This window comes from Aquarana catesbeiana, linkage group LG02 (genome assembly GCF_042186555.1).
Source record: "Aquarana catesbeiana isolate 2022-GZ linkage group LG02, ASM4218655v1, whole genome shotgun sequence".
Classification (NCBI taxonomy): domain Eukaryota; kingdom Metazoa; phylum Chordata; class Amphibia; order Anura; family Ranidae; genus Aquarana; species Aquarana catesbeiana.
In genome coordinates, this window is record NC_133325.1 from 498774283 (window position 1) to 498796430 (window position 22148).

A 22148-nucleotide genomic window follows, 5' to 3' on the forward strand; every position below is an offset into this window, starting at 1 on the left:
TAGCTGAACACTGTTCAGAGGATGCACTACACTAACTTGTAGCTTTAGCTGAACACTGTGAAGAGATCGCACTACACTAACATGTAAATAATGTAGCTGCCTGCAGTAGTGATAGGATAAGGAAAACACCACCAACCTTCTACAGGTAGCTTTAGCTGAACACTGTGCAGAGGTCGCACTACACTAAAGTGTAAATAATGTAGTTGCCTGCGGTAGTGTTAGGATCAGGAAAACACCACCAACCTTCTACAGATAGCTTTAGCTGAACACTGTGCAGAGGTCACACAAGACTAACATTTAATAATGTAGCTAAATGCGGTAGTGTTAGGATCAGGAAAACACGACCAACCTTCTAAAGGTAGCTTTATCTGAACACTGTGCAGAGGTCGCACTACACTAACGTGTAAATAATGTAGCTACCTGCGGTAGTGATAGGATCAGGAAAACACCACCAAAATTCTACAGGTAGCTGTAGCTGAACACTGTGCAGAGGTCGCACTACACTAACGTGTAAATAATGTAGCTGCCTGGGAATGTGATATGATCAGGTAAACACCACCAACCTTCTACAGGTAGCTTTAGCTGACTACTGTGTAGAGGATGCACTACACTAACGTGTAAATAATCTAGCTGCCTGCAGTAGTGATATGATCAGGAAAACACCACCAACCTTCTACAGGTAGCTTTAGTTGAACACTGTGCAGAGGTCGTACTACACTAACTTGTAGCTTTACCTGAACACTGTTCAGAGGACGCACTACACTAACTTGTAGCTTTACGTGATCACTGTGCAGAAGACGCACAACACTAACATTAAAATAATGTAGCTGCCTGCGGTAGTGATAGGATCAGGAAAACACCACCAACCTTCTACAGGTAGCTTTAGCTGAACACTGTGAAGAGGAAGCACTACACTAACGTTAAAATAATGTAGCTGCCTGCAGTAGTGATGGGATCAGGAAAACATCACCAACCTTCTACAGGTAGCTTTAGCTGAACACTGTGAAGAGGACGCACTACACTAACGTTAAAATAATGCAGCTGCCTGCGGTAGTGATAGGATCAGGAAAACACCACCAACCTTCTACAGGTAGCTTTAGTTGAACACTGTTCAGAGGATGCACTACACTAACTTGTAGCTTTATGTGATCACTGTGCAGAGGACGCACTACGCTAACATTAAAATAATGTAGCTGCCTGCGGTAGTGATAGGATCAGGAAAACACCACCAACCTTCTACAGGTAGCTTTAGCTGAACACTGTGCAGAGGTTGAACTACACTAACATGTAAATAATGTAGCTGCCTGCGGTAGTGGTAGGATCAGGAAAACACCACCAACCTTCTACAGGTAGCTTTAGCTGAACACTGTACAGAGGTCGCACTACACTAACGTGTAAATAATGTAGCTGCCTGCGGTAGTGTTAGGATCAGGAAAACACCACCAACCTTCTACAGATAGCTTTAGCTGAACACTGTGCAGAGGACGCACTACACTAACGTTAAAATAATGTAGCTGCCTGCGGTAGTGATAGGATCAGGAAAACTCCACCAACCTTCTACAGGTAGCTTTAGCTGAACACTGTGCAGAGCTCGCACTACACTAACGTTAAAATAATTTAGCTGCCTGAGGTAGTGATAGGATCAGGAAAACACCACCAAACTTCTACAAGTAGCTTTAGCTGAACACTGTGCAGAGGACGCACTACACTAAAGTGTAAATAATGTAGCTGCCTGCGGTAGTGATATGTTCAGGTAAACACCACCAACCTTCTACAGGTAGCTTTAGCTGACTACTATGTAGAGGATGCACTACACTAACGTGTAAATAATCTAGCTGCCTGCAGTAGTGATATGATCAGGAAAACACCACCAACCTTCTACAGGTAGCTTTAGTTGAACACTGGGCAGAGGTCGCACTACACTAACCTGTAGCTTTACCTGAACACTGTTCAGGGGACGCACTACACTAACTTGTAGCTTTATGTGATCACTATGCAGAGGATGCACTACACTAACGTTAAAATAATTTAGCTGCCTGAGGTATTAATAGGATCAGGAAAACACCACCAACCTTCTACAGGTAGCTTTAGCTGAACACTGTGAAGAGGAAGCACTACACTAACGTTAAAATAATGTAGCTACCTGCAGTAGTGATGGGATCAGTAAAACACTACCAACCTTCTACAGGTAGCTTTAGCTGAACACTGTGAAGAGGACGCACTACACTAACGTTAAAATAATGTAGCTGCCTGCGGTAGTGATAGGATCAGGAAAACACCACCAACCTTCTACAAGTAGCTTTAGTTGAACACTGTGCAGAGGTCGCACTACACTAACTTGTAGCTTTAGCCGAACACTGTTCAGAGGATGCACTACACAAACTTTTATGTGATCACTGTGCAGAGGACGCACTACGCTAACATTAAAATAATGTAGCTGCCTGCGGTAGTGATAGGATCAGGAAAACACCACCAACCTTCTAGAGGTAGCTTTAGCTGAACACTGTGAAGAGGAAGCACTACACTAACGTTAAAATAATGTAGCTGCCTGCGGTAGTGATAGGATCAGGAAAACACCACTAACCTTCTACAGGTAGCTTTAGCTGAACACTGTGCAGAAGTTGCACTACACTAACGTGTAAATAATGTAGCTGCCTGCGATAGTGATGGGATCAGGAAAACACCACCAAACTTCTACAGGTAGCTTTATCTGAACACTGTGCAGAGCTTGCACTACACTAACGTATAAATAATGTAGCTTCCTGTGGTAGTGATAGGATCAGGAAAACACCACCAACATTCTATAGATAGCTTTAGCTGAACACTGTGCAGAGGACGCACTACACTAATGTAAAAAATAATGTAGCTGCCTGCGGTAGTGATAGGATCAGGAAGACACCACCAACCTTCTACAGGTAGCTTTAGCTGAACACTGTGAAGAGGATGCACTACACTAACGTTAAAATAATGTAGCTGCCTGCGGTAGTGATGGGATCAGGAAAACACCACTAACCTTCTACAGGTAGCTTTAGCTGAACACTGTGCAGAGGACGCACCACACTAACGTGTAAATAATGTAGCTGCCTGCGGTAGAGACAGGATCAGGAAAACACCACCAACCTTCTACAGATAGCTTTAGCTGAACACTGTGCAGAGGACGCACTACACTAACGTTAAAATAATGTAGCTGCCTGCGGTAGTGATAGGATCAGGAAAACACCACCAACCTTCTACAGGTAGCTTTAGCTGAACACTGTGAAGAGGATGCACTACACTAAGGTTAAAATAATGTATCTGCCTGCGGTAGTGAAGGGATCAGGAAAACACCACTAAGCTTCTACAGGTAGCTTTATCTAAACACTGTGAAGAGGACGCACCACACTAACGTGTAAATGATGTAGCTGCCTGCGGTAGTGATAGGATCAGGAAAACACCACCAACCTTCTACAGGTAGCTTTAGCCGAACACTGTGCAGAGGTCGCACTACACTAACTTGTAGCTTTAGCTGAACACTGTGCAGAAGTCGCACTAGACTAACATGGAAATAATGTAGCTAACTGCGGTAGTGGTAGGATCAGGAAAACACCACCAACCTTCAACAGGTTGCTTTAGCTGAACACTGTGCAGAGGTCGCACTACGCTAATGTGTAAATAATGTAGCTGCCTGCGGTAGTGATAGGATCAGGAAAACACCACCAACCTTCTACAGGTAGCTTTAGTTGAACACTGTGCAGAGGTCGCACTACACTAACTTGTAGCTTTAGCCGAACACTGTTCAGAGGATGCACTACACAAACTTTTATGTGATCACTGTGCAGAGGACGCACTACGCTAACATTAAAATAATGTAGCTGCCTGCGGTAGTGATAGGATCAGGAAAACACCACCAACCTTCTAGAGGTAGCTTTAGCTGAACACTGTGAAGAGGAAGCACTACACTAACGTTAAAATAATGTAGCTGCCTGCGGTAGTGATAGGATCAGGAAAACACCACTAACCTTCTACAGGTAGCTTTAGCTGAACACTGTGCAGAAGTTGCACTACACTAACGTGTAAATAATGTAGCTGCCTGTGATAGTGATGGGATCAGGAAAACACCACCAAACTTCTACAGGTAGCTTTATCTGAAAACTGTGCAGAGCTGCACTACACTAACGTATAAATAATGTAGCTACCTGTGGTAGTGATAGGATCAGGAAAACACCACCAACATTCTATAGATAGCTTTAGCTGAACACTGTGCAGAGGACGCACTACACTAACGTAAAAAATAATGTAGCTGCCTGCGGTAGTGATAGGATCAGGAAGACACCACCAACCTTCTACAGGTAGCTTTAGCTGAACACTGTGAAGAGGATGCACTACACTAACGTTAAAATAATGTAGCTGCCTGCGGTAGTGATGGGATCAGGAAAACACCACTAACCTTCTACAGGTAGCTTTAGCTGAACACTGTGCAGAGGACGCACCACACTAACGTATAAATAATGTAGCTGCCTGCGGTAGTGACAGGATCAGGAAAACACCACCAACCTTCTACAGATAGCTTTAGCTGAACACTGTGCAGAGGACGCACTACACTAACGTTAAAATAATGTAGCTGCCTGCGGTAGTGATAGGATCAGGAAAACACCACCAACCTTCTACAGGTAGCTTTAGCTGAACACTGTGAAGAGGATGCACTACACTAAGGTTAAAATAATGTATCTGCCTGCGGTAGTGATGGGATCAGGAAAACACCACTAAGCTTCTACAGGTAGCTTTATCTAAACACTGTGAAGAGGACGCACCACACTAACGTGTAAATGACGTAGCTGCAGGTAGCTTTAGCTGAACACTGTGAAGAGGACGCACTACACTAACGTTAAAATAATGCAGCTGCCTGCGGTAGTGATAGGATCAGGAAAACACCACCAACCTTCTACAGGTAGCTTTAGTTGAACACTGTTCAGAGGATGCACTACACTAACTTGTAGCTTTATGTGATCACTGTGCAGAGGACGCACTACGCTAACATTAAAATAATGTAGCTGCCTGCGGTAGTGATAGGATCAGGAAAACACCACCAACCTTCTACAGGTAGCTTTAGCTGAACACTGTGCAGAGGTTGAACTACACTAACATGTAAGTAATGTAGCTGCCTGCGGTAGTGGTAGGATCAGGAAAACACCACCAACCTTCTACAGGTAGCTTTAACTGAACACTGTACAGAGGTCGCACTACACTAACGTGTAAATAATGTAGCTGCCTGCGGTAGTGTTAGGATCAGGAAAACACCACCAACCTTCTACAGATAGCTTTAGCTGAACACTGTGCAGAGGACGCACTACACTAACGTTAAAATAATGTAGCTGCCTGCGGTAGTGATAGGATCAGGAAAACTCCACCAACCTTCTACAGGTAGCTTTAGCTGAACACTGTGCAGAGCTCGCACTACACTAACGTTAAAATAATTTAGCTGCCTGAGGTAGTGATAGGATCAGGAAAACACCACCAAACTTCTACAAGTAGCTTTAGCTGAACACTGTGCAGAGGACGCACTACACTAAAGTGTAAATAATGTAGCTGCCTGCGGTAGTTATATGATCAGGTAAACACCACCAACCTTCTACAGGTAGCTTTAGCTGACTACTATGTAGAGGATGAACTACACTAACGTGTAAATAATCTAGCTGCCTGCAGTAGTGATATGATCAGGAAAACACCACCAACCTTCTACAGGTAGCTTTAGTTGAACACTGGGCAGAGGTCGCACTACACTAACCTGTAGCTTTACCTGAACACTGTTCAGGGGACGCACTACACTAACTTGTAGCTTTATGTGATCACTATGCAGAGGATGCACTACACTAACGTTAAAATAATTTAGCTGCCTGAGGTAGTGATAGGATCAGGAAAACACCACCAACCTTCTACAGGTAGCTTTAGCTGAACACTGTGAAGAGGAAGCACTACACTAATGTTAAAATAATGTAGCTACCTGCAGTAGTGATGGGATCAGTAAAACACCACCAACCTTCTACAGGTAGCTTTAGCTGAACACTGTGAAGAGGACGCACTACACTAACGTTAAAATAATGTAGCTGCCTGCGGTAGTGATAGGATCAGGAAAACACCACCAACCTTCTACAAGTAGCTTTAGTTGAACACTGTGCAGAGGTCGCACTACACTAACTTGTAGCTTTAGCCGAACACTGTTCAGAGGATGCACTACACAAACTTTTATGTGATCACTGTGCAGAGGACGCACTACGCTAACATTAAAATAATGTAGCTGCCTGCGGTAGTGATAGGATCAGGAAAACACCACCAACCTTCTAGAGGTAGCTTTAGCTGAACACTGTGAAGAGGAAGCACTACACTAACGTTAAAATAATGTAGCTGCCTGCGGTAGTGATAGGATCAGGAAAACACCACTAACCTTCTACAGGTAGCTTTAGCTGAACACTGTGCAGAAGTTGCACTACACTAACGTGTAAATAATGTAGCTGCCTGCGATAGTGATGAGATCAGGAAAACACCACCAAACTTCTACAGGTAGCTTTATCTGAACACTGTGCAGAGCTTGCACTACACTAACGTATAAATAATGTAGCTACCTGTGGTAGTGATAGGATCAGGAAAACACCACCAACATTCTATAGATAGCTTTAGCTAAACACTGTGCAGAGGACGCACTACACTAATGTAAAAAATAATGTAGCTGCCTGCGGTAGTGATAGGATCAGGAAAACACCACCAACCTTCTACAGGTAGCTTTAGCTGAACACTGTGAAGAGGATGCACTACACTAAGGTTAAAATAATGTATCTGCCTGCGGTAGTGAAGGGATCAGGAAAACACCACTAAGCTTCTACAGGTAGCTTTATCTAAACACTGTGAAGAGGACGCACCACACTAACGTGTAAATGATGTAGCTGCCTGCGGTAGTGATAGGATCAGGAAAACACCACCAACCTTCTACAGGTAGCTTTAGCCGAACACTGTGCAGAGGTCGCACTACACTAACTTGTAGCTTTAGCTGAACACTGTGCAGAAGTCGCACTAGACTAACATGGAAATAATGTAGCTAACTGCGGTAGTGTTAGGATCAGGAAAACACCACCAACCTTCAACAGGTTGCTTTAGCTGAACACTGTGCAGAGGTCGCACTACGCTAATGTGTAAATAATGTAGCTGCCTGCGGTAGTGATAGGATCAGGAAAACACCACCAACCTTCTACAGGTAGCTTTAGTTGAACACTGTGCAGAGGTCGCACTACACTAACTTGTAGCTTTAGCCGAACACTGTTCAGAGGATGCACTACACAAACTTTTATGTGATCACTGTGCAGAGGACGCACTACGCTAACATTAAAATAATGTAGCTGCCTGCGGTAGTGATAGGATCAGGAAAACACCACCAACCTTCTAGAGGTAGCTTTAGCTGAACACTGTGAAGAGGAAGCACTACACTAACGTTAAAATAATGTAGCTGCCTGCGGTAGTGATAGGATCAGGAAAACACCACTAACCTTCTACAGGTAGCTTTAGCTGAACACTGTGCAGAAGTTGCACTACACTAACGTGTAAATAATGTAGCTGCCTGTGATAGTGATGGGATCAGGAAAACACCACCAAACTTCTACAGGTAGCTTTATCTGAACACTGTGCAGAGCTTGCACTACACTAACGTATAAATAATGTAGCTACCTGTGGTAGTGATAGGATCAGGAAAACACCACCAACATTCTATAGATAGCTTTAGCTGAACACTGTGCAGAGGACGCACTACACTAACGTAAAAAATAATGTAGCTGCCTGCGGTAGTGATAGGATCAGGAAGACACCACCAACCTTCTACAGGTAGCTTTAGCTGAACACTGTGAAGAGGATGCACTACACTAACGTTAAAATAATGTAGCTGCCTGCGGTAGTGATGGGATCAGGAAAACACCACTAACCTTCTACAGGTAGCTTTAGCTGAACACTGTGCAGAGGACGCACCACACTAACGTATAAATAATGTAGCTGCCTGCGGTAGTGACAGGATCAGGAAAACACCACCAACCTTCTACAGATAGCTTTAGCTGAACACTGTGCAGAGGACGCACTACACTAACGTTAAAATAATGTAGCTGCCTGCGGTAGTGATAGGATCAGGAAAACACCACCAACCTTCTACAGGTAGCTTTAGCTGAACACTGTGAAGAGGATGCACTACACTAAGGTTAAAATAATGTATCTGCCTGCGGTAGTGATGGGATCAGGAAAACACCACTGAGCTTCTACAGGTAGCTTTATCTAAACACTGTGAAGAGGACGCACCACACTAACGTGTAAATGATGTAGCTGCCTGCGGTAGTGATAGGATCAGGAAAACACCACCAAACTTCTACAGGTAGCTTTAGCCGAACACTGTGCAGAGGTCGCACTACACTAACTTGTAGCTTTAGCTGAACACTGTGCAGAAGTCGCACTAGACTAACATGGAAATAATGTAGCTAACTGCGGCAGTGTTAGGATCAGGAAAACACCACCAACCTTCTACAGGTTGCTTTAGCTGAACACTGTGCAGAGGTCGCACTACGCTAATGTGTAAATAATGTAGCTGCCTGCGGTAGTGATAAGATCAGGAAAACGCCACCAACCTTCTACAGGTAGCTTTAGCTGAACACTGTGCAGAGGACGTACTACACTAACGTTAAAATAATGTAGCTGCCTGCGGTAGTGATAGGATCAGGAAAACACCACCAACCTTCTACAGGTAGCTTTAGCTGAACACTGTGCAGAGGTCGCACTACACTAACGTGTAAATAATGTAGCTGCCTGCGGTAGTGATAGGATCAGGAAAACACCACCAACCTTCTACAGGTAGCTTTAGCTGAACACTGTGCAGAGGACGCACTACACTAACGTTAAAATAATGTAGCTGCCTGCGGTAGTGTTGGGATCAGGAAAAAAACACCAAACTTCTACTGGTAGTTTTAACTGAACTTTGTGCAGAGCTTGCACTACACTAACGTGTAAATAATGTAGCTGCCTGCGGTAGTGATAGGATCAGGAAAACACCACCAACCTTCTATAGATAGCTTTAGCTGAACACTGTGCAGAGGACGCACTACACTAACGTTAAAATAATGTAGCTGCCTGCGGTAGTGATAGGATCAGGAAAACACCACCAACCTTCTACAGGTAGCTTTAGCTGAACACTGTGAAGAGGATGCACTACACGAACGTTAAAATAATGTATCTGCCTGCGGTAGTGATGGGATCAGGAAAACACCACTAACCTTCTACAGGTAGCTTTAGCTGAACACTGTGTAGAGGACGCACCACACTAACGTGTAAATGATGTAGCTGCCTGCCGTAGTGACAGGAAAAGGAAAACACCACCAACCTTCTACAGGTAGCTTTAGCCGAACACTGTGCAGAGGTCGCACTACACTAACTTGTAGCTTTAGGTGAACACTGTGCAGAGGTCGCACTACACTAACGTGTAAATAATGTAGCTGCCTGCGGTAGTGATAGGATCAGGAAAACACCACCAACCTTCTACAGATAGCTTTAGCTGAACACTGTGCAGAGGACGCACTACAGTAACGTTAAAATAATGTAACTGCCTGCGGTAGTGATAGGATCAGGAAAACACCACCAACCTTCTACAGGTAGCTTTAGCTGAACACTGTGCAGAGGTCACACTAAACTAATGTTAAAATAATGTAACTGCCTGCGGTAGTGATAGGATCAGGAAAACACCACCAGCCTTCTACAGGTAGCTTTAGCTGAACACTGTGCAGAGGTCACACAAAACTAACATTTAAATAATGTAGCTAACTGCATTAGTGTTAGGATCAGGAAAACACGACCAACCTTCTACAGGTAGCTTTATCTGAACACTGTGCAGAGGTCGCACTACACTAACGTGTAAATAATGTAGCTACCTGCGGTAGTGAGAGGATCAGGAAAACACCACCAAAATTCTACAGGTAGCTGTAGCTGAACACTGTGCAGAGGTCGCACTACACTAACGTGTAAATAATGTAGCTGCCTGCAAAAGTGATAGGATCAGGAAAACACCACCAACCTTCTACAGGTAGCTTTAGCCGAACACTGTGCAGAGGTCGCACTACACTAACCTGTAAATAATGTAGCTGCCTGCGGTAGTGTTAGGATCAGGAAAACACCACCAACCTTCTACAGATAGCTTTAGCTGAACACTGTGCAGAGGTCACACAAGACTAACATTTAATAATGTAGCTAAATGCGGTAGTGTTAGGATCAGGAAAACATGACCAACCTTCTAAAGGTAGCTTTATCTGAACACTGTGCAGAGGTCGCACTACACTAACGTGTAAATAATGTAGCTACCTGCGGTAGTGATAGGATCAGGAAAACACCACCAAAATTCTACAGGTAGCTGTAGATGAACACTGTGCAGAGGTCGCACTACACTAACGTGTAAATAATGTAGCTGCCTGGGAATGTGATATGATCAGGTAAACACCACCAACCTTCTACAGGTAGCTTTAGCTGACTACTGTGTAGAGGATGCACTACACTAACGTGTAAATAATCTAGCTGCCTGCAGTAGTGATATGATCAGGAAAACACCACCAACCTTCTACAGGTAGCTTTAGTTGAACACTGTGCAGAGGTCGCACTACACTAACTTGTAGCTTTACCTGAACACTGTTCAGAGGACGCACTACACTAACTTGTAGCTTTACGTGATCACTGTGCAGAAGACGCACAACACTAACATTAAAATAATGTAGCTGCCTGCGGTAGTGATAGGATCAGGAAAACACCACCAACCTTCTACAGGTAGCTTTAGCTGAACACTGTGAAGAGGAAGCACTACACTAACGTTAAAATAATGTAGCTGCCTGCAGTAGTGATGGGATCAGGAAAACATCACCAACCTTCTACAGGTAGCTTTAGCTGAACATTGTGAAGAGGACGCACTACACTAACGTTAAAATAATGCAGCTGCCTGCGGTAGTGATAGGATCAGGAAAACACCACCAACCTTCTACAGGTAGCTTTAGTTGAACACTGTTCAGAGGATGCACTACACTAACTTGTAGCTTTATGTGATCACTGTGCAGAGGACGCACTACGCTAACATTAAAATAATGTAGCTGCCTGCGGTAGTGATAGGATCAGGAAAACACCACCAACCTTCTACAGGTAGCTTTAGCTGAACACTGTGCAGAGGTTGAACTACACTAACATGTAAATAATGTAGCTGCCTGCGGTAGTGATAGGATCAGGAAAACACCACCAACCTTCTACAGGTAGCTTTAGCTGAACACTGTACAGAGGTCGCACTACACTAACGTGTAAATAATGTAGCTGCCTGCGGTAGTGTTAGGATCAGGAAAACACCACCAACCTTCTACAGATAGCTTTAGCTGAACACTGTGCAGAGGACGCTCTACACTAACGTTAAAATAATGTAGCTGCCTGCGGTAGTGATAGGATCAGGAAAACTCCACCAACCTTCTACAGGTAGCTTTAGCTGAACACTGTGCAGAGCTCGCACTACTCTAACGTTAAAATAATTTAGCTGCCTGAGGTAGTGATAGGATCAGGAAAACACCACCAAACTTCTACAAGTAGCTTTAGCTGAACACTGTGCAGAGGACGCACTACACTAAAGTGTAAATAATGTAGCTGCCTGCGGTAGTGATATGATCAGGTAAACACCACCAACCTTCTACAGGTAGCTTTAGCTGACTACTATGTAGAGGATGCACTACACTAACGTGTAAATAATCTAGCTGCCTGCAGTAGTGATATGATCAGGAAAACACCACCAACCTTCTACAGGTAGCTTTAGTTGAACACTGGGCAGAGGTCGCACTACACTAACCTGTAGCTTTACCTGAACACTGTTCAGGGGACGCACTACACTAACTTGTAGCTTTATGTGATCACTATGCAGAGGATGCACTACACTAACGTTAAAATAATTTAGCTGCCTGAGGTAGTGATAGGATCAGGAAAACACCACCAACCTTCTACAGGTAGCTTTAGCTGAACACTGTGAAGAGGAAGCACTACACTAACGTTAAAATAATGTAGCTACCTGCAGTAGTGATGGGATCAGTAAAACACCACCAACCTTCTACAGGTAGCTTTAGCTGAACACTGTGAAGAGGACGCACTACACTAACGTTAAAATAATGTAGCTGCCTGCGGTAGTGATAGGATCAGGAAAACACCACCAACCTTCTACAGGTAGCTTTAGTTGAACACTGTGCAGAGGTCGCACTACACTAACTTGTAGCTTTATCCGAACACTGTTCAGAGGATGCACTACACAAACTTTTATGTGATCACTGTGCAGAGGACTCACTACGCTAACATTAAAATAATGTAGCTGCCTGCGGTAGTGATAGGATCAGGAAAACACCACCAACCTTCTAGAGGTAGCTTTAGCTGAACACTGTGAAGAGGAAGCACTACACTAACGTTAAAATAATGTAGCTGCCTGCGGTAGTGATAGGATCAGGAAAACACCACTAACCTTCTACAGGTAGCTTTAGCTGAACACTGTGCAGAAGTTGCACTACACTAACGTGTAAATAATGTAGCTGCCTGCGATAGTGATGGGATCAGGAAAACACCACCAAACTTCTACAGGTAGCTTTATCTGAACACTGTGCAGAGCTTGCACTACACTAACGTATAAATAATGTAGCTACCTGTGGTAGTGATAGGATCAGGAAAACACCACCAACATTCTATAGATAGCTTTAGCTGAACACTGTGCAGAGGACGCACTACACTAATGTAAAAAATAATGTAGCTGCCTGCGGTAGTGATAGGATCAGGAAGACACCACCAACCTTCTACAGGTAGCTTTAGCTGAACACTGTGAAGAGGATGCACCACACTAACGTGTAAATAATGTAGCTGCCTGCGGTAGTGACAGGATCAGGAAAACACCACCAACCTTCTACAGATAGCTTTAGCTGAACACTGTGCAGAGGACGCACTACACTAACGTTAAAATAATGTAGCTGCCTGCGGTAGTGATAGGATCAGGAAAACACCACCAACCTTCTACAGGTAGCTTTAGCTGAACACTGTGAAGAGGATGCATTACACTAAGGTTAAAATAATGTATCTGCCTGCGGTAGTGAAGGGATCAGGAAAACACCACTAAGCTTCTACAGGTAGCTTTATCTAAACACTGTGAAGAGGACGCACCACACTAACGTGTAAATGATGTAGCTGCCTGCGGTAATGATAGGATCAGGAAAACACCACCAACCTTCTACAGGTAGCTTTAGCCGAACACTGTGCAGAGGTCGCACTACACTAACTTGTAGCTTTAGCTGAACACTGTGCAGAAGTCGCACTAGACTAACATGGAAATAATGTAGCTAACTGCGGTAGTGTTAGGATCAGGAAAACACCACCAACCTTCAACAGGTTGCTTTAGCTGAACACTGTGCAGAGGTCGCACTACGCTAATGTGTAAATAATGTAGCTGCCTGCAGTAGTGATAGGATCAGGAAAACACCACCAACCTTCTACAGGTAGCTTTAGTTGAACACTGTGCAGAGGTCGCACTACACTAACTTGTAGCTTTAGCCGAACACTGTTCAGAGGATGCACTACACAAACTTTTATGTGATCACTGTGCAGAGGACGCACTACGCTAACATTAAAATAATGTAGCTGCCTGCGGTAGTGATAGGATCAGGAAAACACCACCAACCTTCTAGAGGTAGCTTTAGCTGAACACTGTGAAGAGGAAGCACTACACTAACGTTAAAATAATGTAGCTGCCTGCGGTAGTGATAGGATCAGGAAAACACCACTAACCTTCTACAGGTAGCTTTAGCTGAACACTGTGCAGAAGTTGCACTACACTAACGTGTAAATAATGTAGCTGCCTGCGATAGTGATAGGATCAGGAAAACACCACCAAACTTCTACAGGTAGCTTTATCTGAACACTGTGCAGAGCTTGCACTACACTAACGTATAAATAATGTAGCTACCTGTGGTAGTGATAGGATCAGGAAAACACCACCAACATTCTATAGATAGCTTTAGCTGAACACTGTGCAGAGGACGCACTACACTAACGTAAAAAATAATGTAGCTGCCTGCGGTAGTGATAGGATCAGGAAGACACCACCAACCTTCTACAGGTAGCTTTAGCTGAACACTGTGAAGAGGATGCACTACACTAACGTTAAAATAATGTACCTGCCTGCGGTAGTGATGGGATCAGGAAAACACCACTAACCTTCTACAGGTAGCTTTAGCTGAACACTGTGCAGAGGACGCACCACACTAACGTATAAATAATGTAGCTGCCTGCGGTAGTGACAGGATCAGGAAAACACCACCAACCTTCTACAGATAGCTTTAGCTGAACACTGTGCAGAGGACGCACTACACTAACGTTAAAATAATGTAGCTGCCTGCGGTAGTGATAGGATCAGGAAAACACCACCAACCTTCTACAGGTAGCTTTAGCTGAACACTGTGAAGAGGATGCACTACACTAAGGTTAAAATAATGTATCTGCCTGCGGTAGTGATGGGATCAGGAAAACACCACTAAGCTTCTACAGGTAGCTTTATCTAAACACTGTGAAGAGGACGCACCACACTAACGTGTAAATGATGTAGCTGCCTGCGGTAGTGATAGGATCAGGAAAACACCACCAACCTTCTACAGGTAGCTTTAGCCGAACACTGTGCAGAGGTCGCACTACACTAACTTGTAGCTTTAGCTGAACACTGTGCAGAAGTCGCACTAGACTAACATGGAAATAATGTAGCTAACTGCGGTAGTGTTAGGATCAGGAAAACACCACCAACCTTCTACAGGTTGCTTTAGCTGAACACTGTGCAGAGGTCGCACTACACTAACGTGTAAATAATGTAGCTGCCTGTGGTAGTGATAGGATCAGGAAAACACCATCAACCTTCTATAGATAGCTTTAGCTGAACACTGTGCAGAGGACGCACTACACTAACGTTAAAATAATGTAGCTGCCTGCGGTAGTGATAGGATCAGGAAAACACCACCAACCTTCTACAGGTAGCTTTAGCTGAACACTGTGAAGAGGATGCACTACACGAACGTTAAAATAATGTATCTGCCTGCGGTAGTGATGGGATCAGGAAAACACCACTAACCTTCTACAGGTAGCTTTAGCTGAACACTGTGCAGAGGACGCACCACACTAACGTGTAAATGATGTAGCTGCCTGCCGTAGTGACAGGAAAAGGAAAACACCACCAACCTTCTACAGGTAGCTTTAGCCGAACACTGTGCAGAGGTCGCACTACACTAACTTGTAGCTTTAGGTGAACACTGTGCAGAGGTCGCACTACACTAACGTGTAAATAATGTAGCTGCCTGCGGTAGTGATAGGATCAGGAAAACACCACCAACCTTCTACAGATAGCTTTAGCTGAACACTGTGCAGAGGACGCACTACAGTAACGTTAAAATAATGTAACTGCCTGCGGTAGTGATAGGATCAGGAAAACACCACCAACCTTCTACAGGTAGCTTTAGCTGAACACTGTGCAGAGGTCACACTAAACTAATGTTAAAATAATGTAACTGCCTGCGGTAGTGATAGGATCAGGAAAACACCACCAGCCTTCTACAGGTAGCTTTAGCTGAACACTGTGCAGAGGTCACACAAGACTAACATTTAAATATTGTAGCTAACTGCATTAGTGTTAGGATCAGGAAAACACGACCAACCTTCTACAGGTAGCTTTATCTGAACACTGTGCAGAGGTCGCACTACACTAACGTGTAAATAATGTAGCTACCTGCGGTAGTGAGAGGATCAGGAAAACACCACCAAAATTCTACAGGTAGCTGTAGCTGAACACTGTGCAGAGGTCGCACTACACTAACGTGTAAATAATGTAGCTGCCTGCAAAAGTGATAGGATCAGGAAAACACCACCAACCTTCTACAGGTAGCTTTAGCCGAACACTGTGCAGAGGTCGCACTACACTAACCTGTAAATAATGTAGCTGCCTGCTTTAGTGATAGGATCAGGAAAACACCACCAACCTTCTACAGGTAGCTTCATCTGAACACTGTGCAGGGCTTGCACTACACTAACGTGTAATTAATGTAGCTGTCTGTGGTAGTGATAGGATCAGGAAAACACCACCAACCTTCTACAGGTAGCTTTAGCTGAACACTGTGAAGAGGATGCACTACACTAACGTTAAAAAAATGTAGCTGCCTGCGGTAGTGATGGGATCAGGAAAACACCACTAACCTTCTACAGGTAGCTTTAGCTGAACACTGTGCAGAGGACGCACCACACTAACGTGTAAATAATGTAGCTGCCTGCAGTAGTGATAGGATCAGGAAAACACCACCAACCTTCTACAGGTAGCTTTAGCCGAACACTGTGCAGAGGTCGCACTACACTAACTTGTAGCTTTAGCTGAACACTGTGAAGAGGATGCACTACACTAACGTTAAAATAATGTAGTTGCCTGTGGTAGTGATGGGATCAGGAAAACACCACTAACCTTCTACAGGTAGCTTTAGCTGAACACTGTGCAGAGGACGCACCACACTAACGTGTAAATAATGTAGCTGCCTGTGGTAGTGATAGGATCAGGAAACACCACAAACCTTCTACTGGTAGCTTTAGCTGAACACTGTGTAGAGCTCGCACTACACTAACGTTAAAATAATGTAGCTTCCTGCAGTAGTGATAGGATCAGGAAAACACCACCAACCTTCGACAGGTAGCTTTAGCTGAACACTGTACAGAGGTCGCACTAGACTAACATGTAAATAATGTAGCTAACTGCAGTAGTGTTAGGATCAGGAAAACACCACCAACCTTCTACAGGTTGCTTTAGCTGAACACTGTGCAGAGCTCGCACTACACTAACGTGTAAATAATGTAGCTGCCTGCGGTAGTGACAGAATCAGGAAAACACCACCAACCTGCTACAGATAGCTTTAGCTGAACACCATGCAGAGGACGCACTACACTAATGTTAAAATAATGCAGCTGCCTGCGGTAGTGATGGGATCAGGAAAACACCACCAAACTTCTACATGTAGCTTTATCTGAACACTGTGCAGAGCTTGCACTACACTAATGTGTAAATAATGTAGCTGCCTGTGGTAGTGATAGGATCAGGAAAACACCACCAACCTTCTACAGATAGCTTTAGCTGAACACTGTGCAGAGGATGTACTACACTAACGTTAAAATAAAGTAGCTGCCTGCGGTAGTGATGGGATCAGAAAAACACCACTAACCGTCTACAGGAAGCTTTAGCTGAACACTGTACAGAGGATGCACCACACTAACGTGTAAATAATGTAGCTGCCTGCGGTAGTGATAGGATCAGGAAAACACCACAAACCTTCTACAGGTAGCTTTAGTTGAACACTGTGCAGAGGATGCACTACACTAACGTTAAAATATTGTAGCTGCCTGCAGTAGTGATAATATCAGGAAAATACAACCAATATTCTACAGGTAGCTTTAGCTGAACACTGTGCAGAGCTTGCACTACACTAACATGTAAATAATGTAGCTGCCTGTGGTAGTGATAGGATCAGGAAAACACCACCAACCTTCTACAGGTAGCTTTAGCTGAACACTGTGCAGAGGTCGCACTAGACTAACATGTAAATAATGTAGCTAACTGCGGAAGTGTTAGGATCAGGAAAACACCACCAACCTTCTACAGGTTGCTTTAGCTGAACACTGTGCAGAGGTTGCACTACACTAACGTGTAAATCATGTAGCTGCCTGCGGAAGTGTTAGGATCAGGAAAACAACACCAACCTTCTACAGATAGTTTTAGCTGTACACTGTGCAGAGGACGCAGTACACTAACATTAAAATAATGTAGCTGCCTGCAGTAGTGATAGGATCAGGAAAACACCATCAATATTCTACAGGTTGCTTTAGTTGAACACTGTGCAGAGCTCGCACTACACTAACTTGTAAATAATGTAGGTGCATGCGGTAGTGACAGGATCAGGAAAACACCACCAACCTGCTACAGATAGCTTTAGCTGAACACCATGCAGAGGACGCACTACACTAACGTTAAAATAATGTAGCTGCCTGCGGTAGTGATGGGATCAGAAAAACACCACTAACCTTCTACAGGAAGCTTTAGCTGAGCACTGTACAGAGGATGCACCACACTAACATGTAAATAATGTAGCTGCCTGCGATAGTGATAGGATCAGGAAAACACCACCAACCTTCTACAGGTAGCTTTAGTTGAACACTGTGCAGAGTTCGCACTACACTAACTTGTAGCTTTAGCTGAACACTGTTCAGAGGACGCACTACACTAACTTGTAGCTTTAGCTGAACACTGTGCAGAGATCGCACTACACTAACGTGTAAATAATATAGCTGCCTGCAGTAGTGATAGGATCAGGAAAACACCACCAACCTTCTACAAGTAGCTTTAGCTGTACACTGAGCAGAGGTCGCACTACACTAACGTGTAAATAATGTAGCTGCCTGCAATAGTGATAGGATCAGTAAAACACCACTAAAATTCTACAGGAAGCTGTAGCTGAACACTATGCAGAGGTCGAACTACACTAACGTGTAAATAATGTAGCTACCTGCAGTAGTGATAGGATCAGGAAAACACCACCAACCTTCTACAGGTAGCTTTAGTTGAACACTGTGCAGAGGTCGCACTACACTAACTTGTAGCTTTAGCTGAACACTGTTCAGAGGATGCACTACACTAACTTGTAGCTTTAGCTTAACACTGTGCAGAGGTCGCACTACACTAACGTGTAAATAATGTAGCTGCCTGCAATAGTGATAGGATCAGGAAAACACCACCAAAATTCTACAGGTAGCTGTAGCTGAACACTGTGCAGAGGTCGCACTACACTAACATGTAAATAATGTAGCTGCCTGCGGTAGTGATAGGATCAGGAAAACACCACCAACCTTCTACAGATAGCTTTAGCTGAACACTGTGCAGAGGATGCAGTACACTAATGTTAAAATAATGTAGCTGCCTGCGGTAGTGATGGGATCAGGAAAACACCACCAACCTTCTACAGGTAGCTTTAGCCAAACACTGTGCAGAGGTCGCCCCTACACTAACTTGTAGCTTTAGCTGAACACTGTGCAGAGGTCGCACTACACTAATGTGTAAATAATGTAGCTGCCTGCAGTAGTGATAGGATCAGGAAAACACCACCAACCTTCTACAGGTAGCTTTAGCTGAAAACTGTGCAGAGGTCACACTGCACTAACGTGTAAATAATATAGCTGCCTGCGGTAGTGTTAGGATCAGGAAAACACCACCAACCTTCTACAGATAGCTTTAGCTGAACACTGTGCAGAGGACGCACTACACTAACGTGTAAAAAATGTAGCTGCCTGTGGTAGTGATAGGATCAGGAAAACACCACCAACCTTCTACAGGTAGCTTTAGCTGAACACTGTGCAGAGGATGCACTACACTAACGTTAAAATAATGTAGCTGCCTGCGGTAGTGATAGGATCAGGAAAACACCAACAACCTTCTACAGGTAGCTTAAGCTGAACACTGTGCAGAGAACGCACTACACTAACGTGTAAATAATGTAGCTTCCTGCGGTAGTGATAGGATCAGGAAAACACCACCAAGCTTCTACAGGTAACTTTAGCTGATCACTGTGCAGAGGATGCACTACACTAGCGTATAAATAATGTAGCTGCCTGCAGTAGTGATAGGATCAGGAAAACACCACCAATCTTCTATAGGTAGCTTCAGTTGAACACTGTGAAGAGGTCGCACTACACTAACTTGTAGCTTTAGCCAAACACTGTTCAGAGGACGCACTACACTAACTTGTAGCTTTATGTGATCACTGTGCAGAGGACGCACTACACTAACATTAAAATAATGTAGTTGTCTGCGGTAGTGATAGGATCAGGAAAACACCACCAACCTTCTACAGGTAGCTTTAGCTCAACACTGTGAAGAGGAAGCACTACACTAACGTTAAAATAATGTAGCTGCCTGCAGTAGTGATGGGATCAGGATAACACCACCTACCTTTTACAGGTAGCTTTAGCCTAACACTGTGAAGAGGACGCACTACACTAACGTTACAATAATGTAGCTGCCTGCGGTAGTGATAGGATCAGGAAAACACCATCAACCTTCTACAGGTAGCTTTATCTGAACACTGTGCAGAGGTCGCACTACACTAGCGTGTAAAAAATGTAGCTGCCTGCGGTAGTGATAGGATCAGGAAAACACCACCAACCTTCTACAGATAGCTTTAGCTGAACACTTTGAAGAGGTTGCACTAGACTAACGTGTAAATAATGTAGCTGCCTGCGGTAGTGATAAGATCAGGAAAACATGACCAACCTTCTACAGGTAGCTTTATCTGAACACTGTGCAGAGGTCGCACTACACTAACGTGTAAATAATGTAGCTGCGTGCAGTATTGATAGGATCAGGAAAACACAACCAATCTTCTACAGGTAGCTTTAGCTGAACACTGTGCAGAGCTCGCACTACACTAACGTTAAAATAATGTAGCTGCCTGCGGTAGTGATAGGATCAGGAAAACACCACCAACCTTCTACAGGTAGCTTTAGCTGAACACTGTGCAGAGGTCGCACTACACTAACGTGTAAATAATGTAGCTGCCTGCGGTAGTGATAGCATCAGGAAAACTCCGCCAACCTTCTACAGGTAGCTTTAGCTGAACACTGTGCAGAGGATGCACTACACTAACGTTAAAATAATATAGCTGCCTGCGGTAGTGATAGAATCAGGAAAACACTACCAACCTTCTACAGGTAGCTTTAGCTGAACACTGTGCAGAGGTCGCACTAGACTAACATGTATATAATGTAGCCAACTGCGGTAGTGATAGGATCAGGAAAACACCACCAACCTTCTACAGGTAGCTTTAGCTGAACACTGTGAAGAGGATGCACTACACTAACGTTAAAATAATGTAGCTGCCTGCGGTAGTGATGGGATCAGGAAAACACCACTAACCTTCTACAGGTAGCTTTAGCTGAAAACTGTGCAGAGGACGCACCACACTAACGTGTAAATAATGTAGCTGCCTGCGAAAGTGATAGGATCAGGAAAACACCACCAACCTTCTACAGATAGTTTTAGCTGTACACTGTGCAGAGGACGAACTACACTAACATTAAAATAATGTAGTTGCCTGCAGTAGTGATAGGATCAGGAAAACACCACCAATCTTCTACAGGTAGCTTTAGCTGAACACTGTGCAGAGCTCGCACTACACTAAAGTATAAATAATGTAGCTGCCTGTGGTAGTGATAGGATCAGGAAAACACCACCAACATTCCACAGATAGCTTTAGCTGAACACTGTGCAGAGGACGCACTACTATAACGTTAAAATAATGTAGCTGCTTGCAGTAGTGATAGGATCAGGAAAACACCACCAACCTTCTACAGGTAGCTTTAGCTGAACACTGTGAAGAGGATGCACTACACTAACGTTAAAATAATGTAGCTGCCTGCGGTAGTGATGGGATCAGGAAAACACCACTAACCTTCTACAGGTAGCTTTAGCTGAACACTGTGCAGAGGACGCACCACACTAACGTGTAAATAATGTAGCTGCCTGCAGTAGTGATAGGATCAGGAAAACACCACCAATCTTCTATAGGTAGCTTTAGTTGAACACTGTGAAGAGGTCGCACTACACTAACTTGTAGCTTTAGCCAAACACTGTTCAGAGGACGCACTACACTAACTTGTAGCTTTATGTGATCACTGTGCAGAGGACGCACTACACTAACATTAAAATAATGTAGTTGCCTGCGGTAGTGATAGGATCAGGAAAACACCACCAACCTTCTACAGGTAGCTTTAGCTCAACACTGTGAAGAGGAAGCACGACACTAACGTTAAAATAATGTAGCTGCCTGCAGTAGTGATGGGATCAGGATAACACCACCTACCTTTTACAGGTAGCTTTAGCTGAACACTGTGAAGAGGACGCACTATACTAACGTTACAATAATGTAGCTGCCTGCGGTAGTGATAGGATCAGGAAAACACCATCAACCTTCTACAGGTAGCTTTATCTGAACACTGTGCAGAGGTCGCACTACACTAGCGTGTAAAAAATGTAGCTGCCTGCGGTAGTG